Source organism: Drosophila sechellia, unplaced genomic scaffold (genome assembly GCF_004382195.2).
Source record: "Drosophila sechellia strain sech25 unplaced genomic scaffold, ASM438219v1 2R_2, whole genome shotgun sequence".
In the NCBI taxonomy this organism is placed as follows: Eukaryota; Metazoa; Arthropoda; class Insecta; order Diptera; family Drosophilidae; genus Drosophila; species Drosophila sechellia.
The window spans coordinates 221,575-233,866 of NW_022611043.1; the positions used below are offsets into that span (position 1 = coordinate 221,575).

The 12,292-nt window shown below is 35.7% G+C and overlaps 1 protein-coding gene across 5 annotated transcripts in view; it reads left to right on the top strand.

Moving 5' to 3' along the window:
• The first annotated feature begins 2,300 nt into the window (after positions 1 to 2,300).
• Positions 2,301 to 12,292, top strand: part of LOC116802410 — a 72,070-nt gene continuing 62,078 nt past the window's right edge. For all 5 annotated transcript variants that reach the window (XM_032726882.1, XM_032726880.1, XM_032726881.1 and 2 more), the window contains exon 1: positions 2,301 to 2,608. The gene's annotated coding sequence lies outside the window, so the exon portion shown is untranslated. The remainder of the gene's footprint in view (positions 2,609 to 12,292) is intronic.

Consider the following 12,292-nt stretch of genomic DNA (forward strand, 5'->3'; position numbering starts at 1 on the left):
CGTATAGACCAATCAGCCTCCTTGGTAAAATTATGGAAATTCTCAATAGGATGCGTGACGTTGAGCCTGTAGTATTGACGATACCTGATTTCCAATTCGGATTCCGGACTCATCATGGAACACCCGAGCAACTCCATAGAGTTGTCAATTTTGCACTAGAAGCCATAGAAAGGAAAGAATATTCGGTAGCAGGTTTTCTGAACATTCAAGAAGCTTTTGACAGAGTGTGGCATCCTGGACTTCTACATAAAGCAAAGAAAATTCGAACACCCCAGCTATTCCAACTTGTAAAGAGCTTTTTGTTAGGACGTACTTTCTGTGTGACGACCGATGGATGCACTATGTCTATTAAAGCCATCGAAGCCATCCTCCGCGGCCATGTTCATACAGACAGTAGTCACTGGATTAGACACCTCTTTACGGTGTTGATTGCAACATATGCTGACGACACACCGGTACTGACTGAACTGCATTATCGAGGCCTCATTCCAGAATTGGGCAGAGTTGTAGAACATCTGCATCAATGCTTACTTAAAAGAAGAGTGCTTGACCACAAGTCATCATACAAATATCTTCGAGTGATTTTAGATAGAAGTTTAACCTTCGCGTGTCACGGCGATATAGCAGTCCTTTAAAAATAAGGTTTCTAAAATGTCCTGGTTAATTGCTGCCCGCAACAAGCTTTCCCTCTCCAACAAGGTTAAAATTTCCAAGAGCATATTAGCTCCTTGTCTATTCTATGCTATACAATGTATAGAATCGCTTCAAAAACGCACCTGAATAAAACTCGGGTTCTTTAGGCAAAAACTCTTAGGAACATCATAGGCCCTCCTTGGTATTTGAGGACCAGAGATATCCAACGAGATCTGAATGTGACAGAAATTGGAGACAGGATTCAGGAAATAGCGAAAAAATACAATGACAGGCTAGAATCTCATCCTAATAGTCTAGCTACCCGACTAAGTATCGCAGCCCAAAGCCATCGGAAAAGTACGAGAAGATGATTGAAACGCCACCACCCTCAAGTCCTGACTGACCGGGAATCGACATAAGTCCTACTTAATTAAAATCTTCTAAATATTACTGAATAAACATTCCATTTCATTAATACTCTTAATCATACAATAAAATAACTTAGATATTAAGAATCGTTAAAATTGTTACCGATTAGATTAAGTTGTCCAAGAACGGTAATAGTATGCTAGTCAATTAAATAAAATAATTTCGTTTAATAAAAAAAAAATAGCGCAGATCGCTCAACTCAGTTTTGGCGTCAGCATTGTTCATGGGAAGCTACTTAGTTGCTAGGGTATTTTTAACGTAAACTTATTGAGCTGCTGACTCAAATATATTGATCGCTCCTTCAGTTGTTAACACGTTCTCTTTTATTGTTTTTAATCACACAAGCAAGCAAATTCTATTTTTAGATATATATATCAAATATAAATAGATTCATTGAAAAGTATTTTACAGGTGGAAGCGATTTCGACCCCATAAGGTTAAATATTTTTCTTGCCAATTTTTAATGTGATTTCCGTCTCTTTATTGATATAACTCGCTTCAAATTCTAATCATGTGTTAATGGTTTTCTTTTGTGCTGCTGTGAATATATTCTGTATTATACTCCTTTTTATCGGCTCTTATCCTAAATAAGTATCCGATGTCGTCCCTCTGCTACCTTTGTATTTTTACATTGCTATAACCAAAGTAAACTACACACATTCAAAAATCGCAATACTTAAAATCGTAGGTAATGTGGGTGTGGTAATGCCTAATTTCATTGTTGAAATTTCCTCTCCTCTCGTGACGGCATTGATGCAACAGGTATAAAGATATTTTTGAATTCATATTATTATTTTTAAAATAAGAATGTGCATATTCAAAATACAATTGTTACCATTTACATATGAATATTTTATATGAGTATTTTTTGTTGTTTATAGCAACTGTGAAATACTATCTAAGAAAATGAAAATATCACGTAAATCACGTAGTCACGTATGTAAATACAAATGTACGGCTTTAAAAGTACATTGCCACTTTAATTATTACAATTATTTTAGGACTAAAATAATAAAAAATAATATTCTGCCCGGGATGATAAGATAATAATAATCATACTAAATAGTTGGTTAAAGCCAGAACGTTTTTCAAAAGCTTTACCTATGAAAAAGCTTTAAAGTCTAAGACACAAACCAAAACCTTGGCAAAGTATTGCATTTTAGTAGTTTTTAGTATTTTTTCTAATATATTTTTTAGATCTTGGAAAAAATATGTAATTTTAGGCAGCGTCCTTTCGTTTGCCCAAACAAATATAATAAAATTGTATAGGAATTAAAACTTATGTTTACTGAAAAGATATCTAATTCAATTGTCTTTATATTCGAGAGCTTTACGAATTGCAATACCAAATGTTAGAAATCATGCGCATACAGTCATCTTTTACAATGAAATCGATAAAAAAATTATCTACAATGTATTTTCGTGTTAAATATTGAGAGGAAGGAACTTTAAGGACAATCTTATAATGAGTTTTCAGAAAAGATTCCCAGTTTTGCAAATCATAATATAATATATTTGAATAATTTACTGAAGTCGACGAGTAAAGGTGAGTTTACCAGTTTTTTAAGGGAATGACGTAAAAAATATCTGGAGTGTGTCAAACCATTTCCAAAATACAGATATATTTATACATATATATACAAATATATTTATATACCTATTGATATTACATACACAGTAATTTAAAGCTTTTTGCTTATTTTACAACCAATAGTGGGTCTATTATGGTTACCTATATTCATATATATTTATGTACCTATTGATATAGGTATAAATTTAAATTTTTTGCTTATCTTAAAAACCAACAACGGATCTCTTATGGTAACCTGTTGAATTAAGAAAACAACAAAAAAAAAACTGCGTGTAATATATATCAGGACTATATCTATATATTAAGTGAAGTTAAATAGCGTAAGATATAATGCTTGTTAGATTTTAAAGTTCATGTTAATTTAAATCGCTAAAGAAAAATAATTTGAATACTTTTTAGATGCTAAACAGAAAAATAACAACCGTCTGGATGGACGGATGGATAACAACTAACTATGGATAACAATCCATAGTTCAGAGAATATTAAAAATATAACAATAACTATACATATATATGTATATAGAAACAATACAGAAAGCTATAGTCGAGTTCCCAGGCTATCAGATACTCTTAACTCAGTTAGTGTGAATGCGAACTCGAAATTTCATAATTTTTCTGGAATATTTGTAGACATTGGGGAATCAAATGAGAAAAAAATTAAAAAATTTTCAAAAGTGTGGGCAAGACCGGTTTGGCGGCTCTTAGTCGTTAGAGTGGGCGTGCCAAAAAGTTTTTTGGCAAATCGACAAAAATTTAAGCGACTAATAAAATTATGAAAAAATATCCCAAAATTTATTAAATATGTCAGAATGGCATTATTGGGCGGATTTAGGCCGTTAGAGTGGGCGTGGCAAAAATATTTTTGGCAAATCGATAGAAATTAACACGACTAATAAAGTTATTAAAAAATGTCCAACCATTTTTCAAAAATGTGGGCGTGGCAATATAAGTCAACAAACTTTCGCAGCGTCTATGTCTCTAGAATCAGTATGCTAAACCTTCTAGCTTTTAGAGTTCCTGAGATCTCGACGTTCATACGGACACGGACAGACGGACATGGGCAGGACGACTAGGCCATTTATCCTGATTACGAATATATATACATTATATGGTCGAAAACGCTTCCTTCCGCCTGTTACTCTTCAATTAATCTAGTAAGCCCTTTTAGTCAACGAGTAACGGGTATAAAAATTAAAATGTGCTATAGCTGAGAGTTATAAAGTTGTGGCACAGCAGTCGAAAGGCGGAAATAATTAAAGGGATTGAAAAAAAGAAGAAGATAAAAAAGAAATACAAAAGAGAATGCTATAGTCTAGTTCCCCGACTATCAGATACCTGTTACTCAGCTAGTGGAAGTGCGAATGTGAAAAAATTAAAACATTGTTCAAAAGTGTTGGCATGACAGTTTTCGGAGGTTTGAAGGCGTTAGAGGAAGCGTGGCCAAAATAAAACGAAGAAATAGCAATTAATTTTTAAAATGTGTGGTCGTGGCAGTTTTGAAACTATAGAAATTTACTAGACTACAAAAAAATGAAAACTCCTGTCCTCATACCGATTTTAAGCGTATATTAGTTTCAGTGCAAGGCAGTAAAAGAGACTTCTTTAGAAGTCTTATCTTATCTGTTTATCTTTTTCCCGGCTTGAGCACAACGTCGCAGCTAAAATCGTGAAAATACAAAAAAAAAAAAAAAACGTGAAAAAAATATAGGGACATACATACGTGATATCACGTCTGTGAATCAGGTCTTGGAATATTTAATTGACAGATCTTATAAGCTCAGCTGCTGAATTTACACAGCCAAATAGAAAAGTCATTCTTCCTTTGCAGAGAGAAAAAGTTCTTAAATTGGAGAGAGAATAATGCCGCATCTTGATGGTTTTATGTAGGCAATTCAAGCTCGTAGACTGACATTATTAATTTTGACTACAACGACTACAATGGCTTTGTTGATGCTGAAATACTGCTCAACTAGTTTTTTATTATGTGTCCAACGCCCACACGTCTCGCACAACCGACCGATTGACGCTGCCGTATATCACACGGCTCAATTCGCGAAAAGATAGACGCGATATATATATAGTGACGTATTTGGGTGGTCCAAACCAGCCACTTTTATTATTTCGAAGAAAACAGTAATGCACTCTAGTAATTTTCCATAATGTATCCCAGCTGCGCAGCATTCGTTTATCTTTGGCAGCGCAGCCGTTCTTGTAAACATCCTAAAGCCTGACCTAAGCAGATTTGACTGCCCTCTTTCAACACTTTCTAATCCTAAGAACCCAAGAGCGAGGCTCTCCCGAAATACAAACATTGTTCAAATACTGAGGCTTCTCCTCAATCCAATTTGCATTTGATTTTTAGTCTTAAGCTGAGATCCAAAGAATAAAGTCGTGAAACTATTTCTCCTAAAAACTATTTTTTATTTCTTGGCGTTGTCCTTTGTCAACTGACGGGACATTAGTTCGACTCAAAAAAATAAAACAACAATTTTACTATAGATAGATATATATATATATAAATAGTGTCGGGTCACGCAGCCAACAGCAATTCCTAAAAATGTTCTTTGTAAATATGCCTCAATAATATGCTTTCCTTATGTATGCAGAACAGTTGCGTGAGTATCTGAGCTCACCACTCTCGCACTCTTTCTCTTTCTAGGACTCTCGCTCTTTTGGCTTAGAGTTCTGCTGAAAAAGTCTTCATTGCTCGAAAATAGCTAATAAAATAGTCTATAAGCTCAGAAATACGATTTAGTTGTGTATTCAAAAAGTAAGGATTGATTACTTTAAGACCGGCAAACAGTCAAGATTCCAGATATTATAATAAAGTCTGTTATATTCAGAACATAATACTCAGAAGGTTCATGGAAGTCATAGATCTAGAATGATTTAAGATTAGGGATTAGAGAAGTTTAGCCGACTAACCAAGTCGGCGCTATGAACTACACACTCCAAGCATTGTTTTACGGTTAGCTAGCGAAATTTAATTAATTAAAAGTAGTCTTCTGAAATAAGGCACCGCAAGGCAAACAATAAGAACCGATTCAATGGTATTGGTCGTGTAAGAATAATTAAATTCCTTTCACAACCTTTTTAAAATGCCAAGTACACCTCTGTGGTTCCGCTTGTATGGAGCGCCGGCCATAAATACTTCCAGTATAGCTAGAAGCCTAAGATTTGAAAATTTTTGAGATTGGGGACCCCCAACACCATTTTTTTGGCAAACAAAATATGCTTCCCCCCCATAGAAGTATGAAGCATTTTTTTAAATCAAATATAACATGACCATATATCATAGAAGACTGATAAAATCATAATTTAAGGTCTAAAAAAATATTTTAAAATATTTTGGCTGGAAATATTTGGACTATTTGGAGACAATTTGGTTACTTTATGCGTAAATATATTTAGATGGATTTTTCTTAATTTTTGGCCTCTGACGGAACCACTGAGCTCTGGCCTTATTGGAAATAGTCGAAATATGGTCTGTTAAGTTTAGTTTAGGGTCCAGAAGAATTCCAATATCATCAGCTCGTTTTATTCTGTCCAAAGAGCACCCACTTAGAGTGAGTTCCCACGACAAAAGGTCAAACCTTAAAACTTGAAGCCATTTAATTTTAGTACGTTATCACAGCACTATATTTCAAAGCTTATTAAATTAAATAAGAAGCAGGCCAAGGTGGCTCCCTTGTGTGACACCGGATGTGACTCGTTGTGTCCTCCATTTTAGATAAATTAACCTAATAATCATATTTCCTAACTAGAACAGAATGATTGACAGAGTCAAATGTTTTACTAAAGTCAGTGTAGATGACATGTGTTTGAAGATGAAACTCTGTCTTACAAAGGAAGTTAGCCCCAAAAGGTTAGTGGTCATGCAAATGAGGGCGTAACATTTTTAAAAAGCATAGGGATAGCCGACAATATAGAGATTTTTTCTGTAATTGCTTGAATCCAATTTTTTATGAGGAGGAATCACAAGAGTCTCCCTCCATATATGGCGGAACTGTGTAGATTCCAGCGACAAGGTAGGCAGTAGATGCTTGCACATAGAATCTGAGCAAAAGTATTAAATTCGCTTTTGAAGCCTTTCACAACGGTCACGGTTTAAGAATTTCGATTTCAAAGTCTAGTCAAAATCGAATCTTGCTCAGCATATTTTGATTGAGTAGAACTTTTCTCGACTGCGAATCAGTTTGCTCTTATTGGACTCTCTGTCTCCCTCTCTCTCTCTCATTTTTTCAGTCTTCGCCTTTCTTCTTCCACAATCCGATACTGCTTCCTACTGAAAATATCTCTTTTTTGTCGTTCCTGAATTATTGAGTATACGAGTATAGTCGAGTTTCCCACTATCAGCTTGTGGTCGTTAATTAGCTTTTGTACGTTAGGGACTTAGAGTGTACTTTTTAAATGTGTTGTTAATATAAGGTAATTTACCAGTTCTTAGAACATTTGTAATTTACTAAATTTTAAACTTTGCAATTAAAAGACTATGAAAAATTGGAGACCTAATGCTTAAACGCCATAAACTGTCAAATTTAATTTGTTTGATTCTAAATTATCTGACGAATCAAGTGATGATTGAGACGACGAGCTTAAAATGGTCACTGCTCTAAATTCAGCCTTGGACGTAGCCTTTTCGAGCCATGGTACAGTACAGGCAGTATGCTGCCTTGTGATAATATTATCAAGGAAAAGCTTAGAGGATTTTCTACGGAATGTGTTGGCTATTCGTCTTGGAGTCACTATTAGTAAAGTATTGTGGAATGACAACAGAGCCGTTCGATTGCTATATACATCCGTTGGTCTTCCTTCAGCCATTTGAAATAGCAATCGAAAGTGGAGTCGAAAAACACCTCGATACTGCCCACAAATTATTAGAGAATAAAACGAGGCCGGAGTGCGTTAGAGTGGGCGTGCTAAAAAGATTTTTGGCATATCGATAGAAATTTCACGACTAATAAAATTATAAAAAAAAAAACATTCAAAGATTTTCAAAAATGTGGGCGAGGCAGTTTTGATCGGTTTTAGGGTGTTAAAGTGGTCGTGACACACATTTTTTGGGCAAATCGATAAAAATTTTAAAGACTAATAAAATTATAAGAAAATATCTAAAAATGGTTTAAAACTGTGGGCGTGGAACGTTTTTTTTTGTCCAAATCGATAGAAAGTTACAAGACTAATAACAATGTGAAAAAATATCAACGTGGACGTTTCGTGCGGCCTGTGGTCGTTAGAGTGGGCGCGTCAACAAACTTGCGCTGCGTCTTTGACCTTAAAATCTGGATGCTGAATCTCAACCTTCTAGCCTTTATAGTTCCTTATATCTCGAGGTTCATACGTACTTTTCAACGAATTTAGTATACCCTTTTACTCTACGAGTAACGAGTATATTGAAAACATATACATATGTGTTTGTTTTTTCACATTTTCTCACCTGGCAGGCAAAACTTTTTCTGATGCTAATTTTGAGCTCAGTGGCAATATTTATTTAAGAAAATATTATTTGAGTATTTTTTTTATTTAGAATTAAAGAAAATAGCCTTAGAGGGTAAAGACTAATAAAAATAATAGGCCTGTCTGGATACTAACAGAAATGATTTTTTGAATAGAATTTTATTGTTGTTTCTTGACTATGAATTGCTATTATTATCTATAAGGCTATAAAGAAAGCTTGTATCCAAGTGTATCATTAAGCCTTATTTATCTCGGGAGTTGAACATATATTTGATATGATTATTATATATAGCTTACGGCTATCAACATCAATGAAATATTTATTTTCGCCTTCAAAAATATTTTATTTCCTCATTTACTTTTGTAAATTAATATTAATCTGTAATTAATCTGTAATTAATCCTCAATCGGAATAACATCGATAGTTCCCTACACAATCGGTTTTAAGAAGGAAGTGCAACGGAGCAAGAAGCATAGAAGCATAGAACGAATAAGTGCTAAGTTTTCGTTATTTTTCTACTCCACGATCCAATATAGCCTACACCTATAATTTCACAGTTCAGAAGTGGCTTGAAGTTTAAACAATAAGAGAGATGAATAAGTATGCAGAAAACGGCTGAATAGTCGTGGAGGGAAATTTGCAAAAGGGATGTTTTCCCACAGGTCTATGTAGGGATGAAAAATGTGTACTGCTCGCTATATACTCACGGCTTAGGGGTCCAACCAATATGTGGTTGGATTCCTCATATATTCTTCACAACACGTTGAACGACTTTGCGAATGCTATTCGAGTCGAATTTGAATCAAGCCCTGACGAGGCTGAGGTGCACATCTTTATGGCTAATGCAACAAAACTATTTAAAGCAACATTAAAGGAATACTGTTTTCGGATGTCTGCCCTGGGTATGCGTTATAGACTTAGTGAAGCAAAAGTTATTTGATATGCTCGAGCCGGTCTGCAGCACCAAGAACTGCAAAACAGCATTGAAGTGCTACAACTCCGGAGAGCTAGGTCACTTTGCCAATTTGTGCCTTAAAAAAAATGATAAGAAGCGCTGTACCAAATGCAATAAGTTTCGCGAACCAACGGCAGTGGGCCAAGCTGGAAAAACAAGCTATTTACCAGAAAAGTCAGAGTTGGATCATATAATTATGACGACTTCATTGATATCGGTAGTCAGGCTCGTATCGTAAGCCAATCAGTTGCAAGTCAAATAAACGCCAAACGACACAAGTGATCGATGAAAATTAGAGGAATTTTAGGTGGTTTATGAATCCTCACTGACACACGACAAACCATAGCAAGAGGACTTTTTGTTGGGACAGGATGTCATCATAAGAGCTCTGCACTGATTTATTGCCTGACGAAAGCAATGTAAAACGGTCAATTGTAACGGCGGTTGATTTTGTAAATAATAGTAAAACTGCAATACTTCATAAATTTCAAAATCGAAAATCAGAAAGATAAAAAGTGCAAACTGTTTTTTGAGATGTTCTCTACTAGATTGCAAGGCATTGGAAAAACTAGCATAGTCCAAGCAAATATTATTGTTGAAAGTGGTCAGGTGGTCAGCCTATTTTCTAGTATCTAAGCCAAAAAAGGAAATAGTATGCAAAATAGTGGACAAGCTGTTGGAGAAAGACATGATAAAGCCACCCACAGCAGAGTATGCCAGCCCAGTGGTACTTAAGAAGCCTATCGGTAGTGATCGATGTGTGTCGATTACCATTGCCTGAATAAGCTAATCAAGAAGGAAAATTCCCGATTGCCAAATATTAAGGAGCGTCTACAAGATTCAAAACGATTCAAATACATTTCGAGTACCAAATATTAAGGAGCGTCTACAAGATTCAAAATGATTCAAATATATTACGAGCTGTGGAAAGTACAACAAACACGTCCTGGATATCCTACAGAATGTCACAAGCTACATACGACAGCCTTTACTTCGAAGGATTTTGATAAATATTGCAGTGAAAACACCAAGAGCTAATGATCATGGTGAGCGAACTAACCCAATTATATTATCAATGTTACTACCTTCAAACAAGAATGAAAAGCGTTAGGATGAGCAAATATGCCCACTAAATGTTCTCCTTTTCAGCTCTTTTATGGTTATGAGCCCCGGGATATTCTTTAAAATATCTTGCCCAACGTAATTCAAAGTCAGGACCAAAAGATGATAACAGATGTCGATCTGCCTAAACTGAGAGCCGGCTCCGTAGTAACAATCAACGAGCTGCAGCCAAGAAGCGTTACGATGCCAGGCATTATAAACCAATCTTTTATTGCCTTGGTGATCTTGTGCTGGTAGAGTATGAGCCGTTCAGCACTGGGACATCACGAAAACTTGAGCCTCTCTACAAGGGACCTTTTATTATCACGAAGGTGATGCCAAACGACAGATGTCTAGTAGAAGATATCCCAAATTCTAAACGGAAACCAAGACTGGAAACCGGTTGCAAATCCCAAAATAAATTTTTTCTTTTTCTTATAAGTCCTATAAGTGTCTATCTATTTGACAAAAATCTTTAACTCCCCCAAGCCGCCAAAAACTGACACAAACTACTTTTGTTTTATTACTTTTTCCCAATTTCTACCGATATGTCAGAAAAATGTTGAAATTTCTCTGTTAAACGTTCTCTCCTGCTTTTTTTTTTTTGCTAGTTTTAATTTACCATTGAATTCTTTTAAACTAATTTGGCATCACAGGAAATAATTTGTACTCTTTCTAAAACTCTTTTCATCTGGTCGAATACCAGGGTGTTTTTTTACATGTTCAAGTCGAGGTCTACGAATTCATAATACGTAACTACGTAACTTATAATTAAGTAACAATAAATAAAATATCTTACTATGTGTCTGTTAATATAATTGACAGGTTAGAGCTTTTATTTGAACGCTCTAATAAAATGAGAGCACACACAATCAAGGTATGTAAGAAAATGGAATCAAATATATAAGGTGATTGCCTAAGAATCCGTATTTAAAATTAATTTAAAATTAAAATTGTTGAATATTTTGGGTTCAATGTAAGGGGTGTTGTATAAGATTCATTTTTTTTTTTTTTTTTTGGTGGCACTATACTCGCTGGGAGCGTTGTATGTCTGGCCATAACCTGATGAGTCACGAATAACCTGTGAACAGAATGTAGAGAGGTTGAGCGAGCACGACTACTGCCGCTCAGAGGGGAATACGTTCGTTTTGATCGTGCCGCCAAACTGAGCATGCCCGATACTTATGCTTGGCAAACAAAGCGAAATATTGGGCTTACAATCAAAGAAAAACTATCAGTAATCGAATAAGTTAAGGATAATGTTAACAAAAAGAGACTTGCAGTTAAACACAATTGTGATCTTTCAACAATAAACCGCATCATACGTAAGGAGAATGACATACAACAATCGGCCACAACAGTGGGACTTAAATGCAAGCACCAACGGAAAGGAAAGCACGCTTTGGTAAAGAACGCATTGTACTTGTGGTTCAAACAACATAGTGCTGGTAATGCAGTACTGGATCGTCACGAAAAGCAAAAGAGTTCTTTGATTAATTCAAAGTAGATTACATTCCAGATTGTAACTGGCGCTTACGCCACAACATTAAACATGAAAAAATGCATGGCGAGTCTGCCGAATGTGACAAAATTAGTGATCTTGAGAAAGAATGTGCCTTCACTAGTGAAATAGAGTCAACAAGCAACTGGGATGAATATGTGGCAATCGATGAGAGCCTTGATTGTGACGGTACCTTGACGACAAAAGAGATAACAAGTGCCGCACAAACGTAACGCTCTTGTACAATGTACAAACTGCCAAGAGTATGGCCACACGAGGTCGTATTGTACACTTCGCCCGGGTGTGCGTAGTCTGTGGAGATCTCCATGACTCCAAACAGTGTCAAACTAACAAAAATAATGCATGCGAGAAAAAATGCAATAACTGTGGGGGCAATCACACAGCAAACTACAGAGGCTGTCCAATCTACAAAGAGCTGAAAATCCGTCTTCACAAAAGAATGAACACGGCGCGGGCACACCAAGGAACAGCTACGCTGATACCATCAGAGACAAATCCAGAAGTAATTTTCTCGAAAGCAGCAAGTTTCGCTCCCTGGCCTACATCCAACACTAACAAGACAACATTTGCAAACGTTTTAAAATCAGGTATGACGCCTCCAAC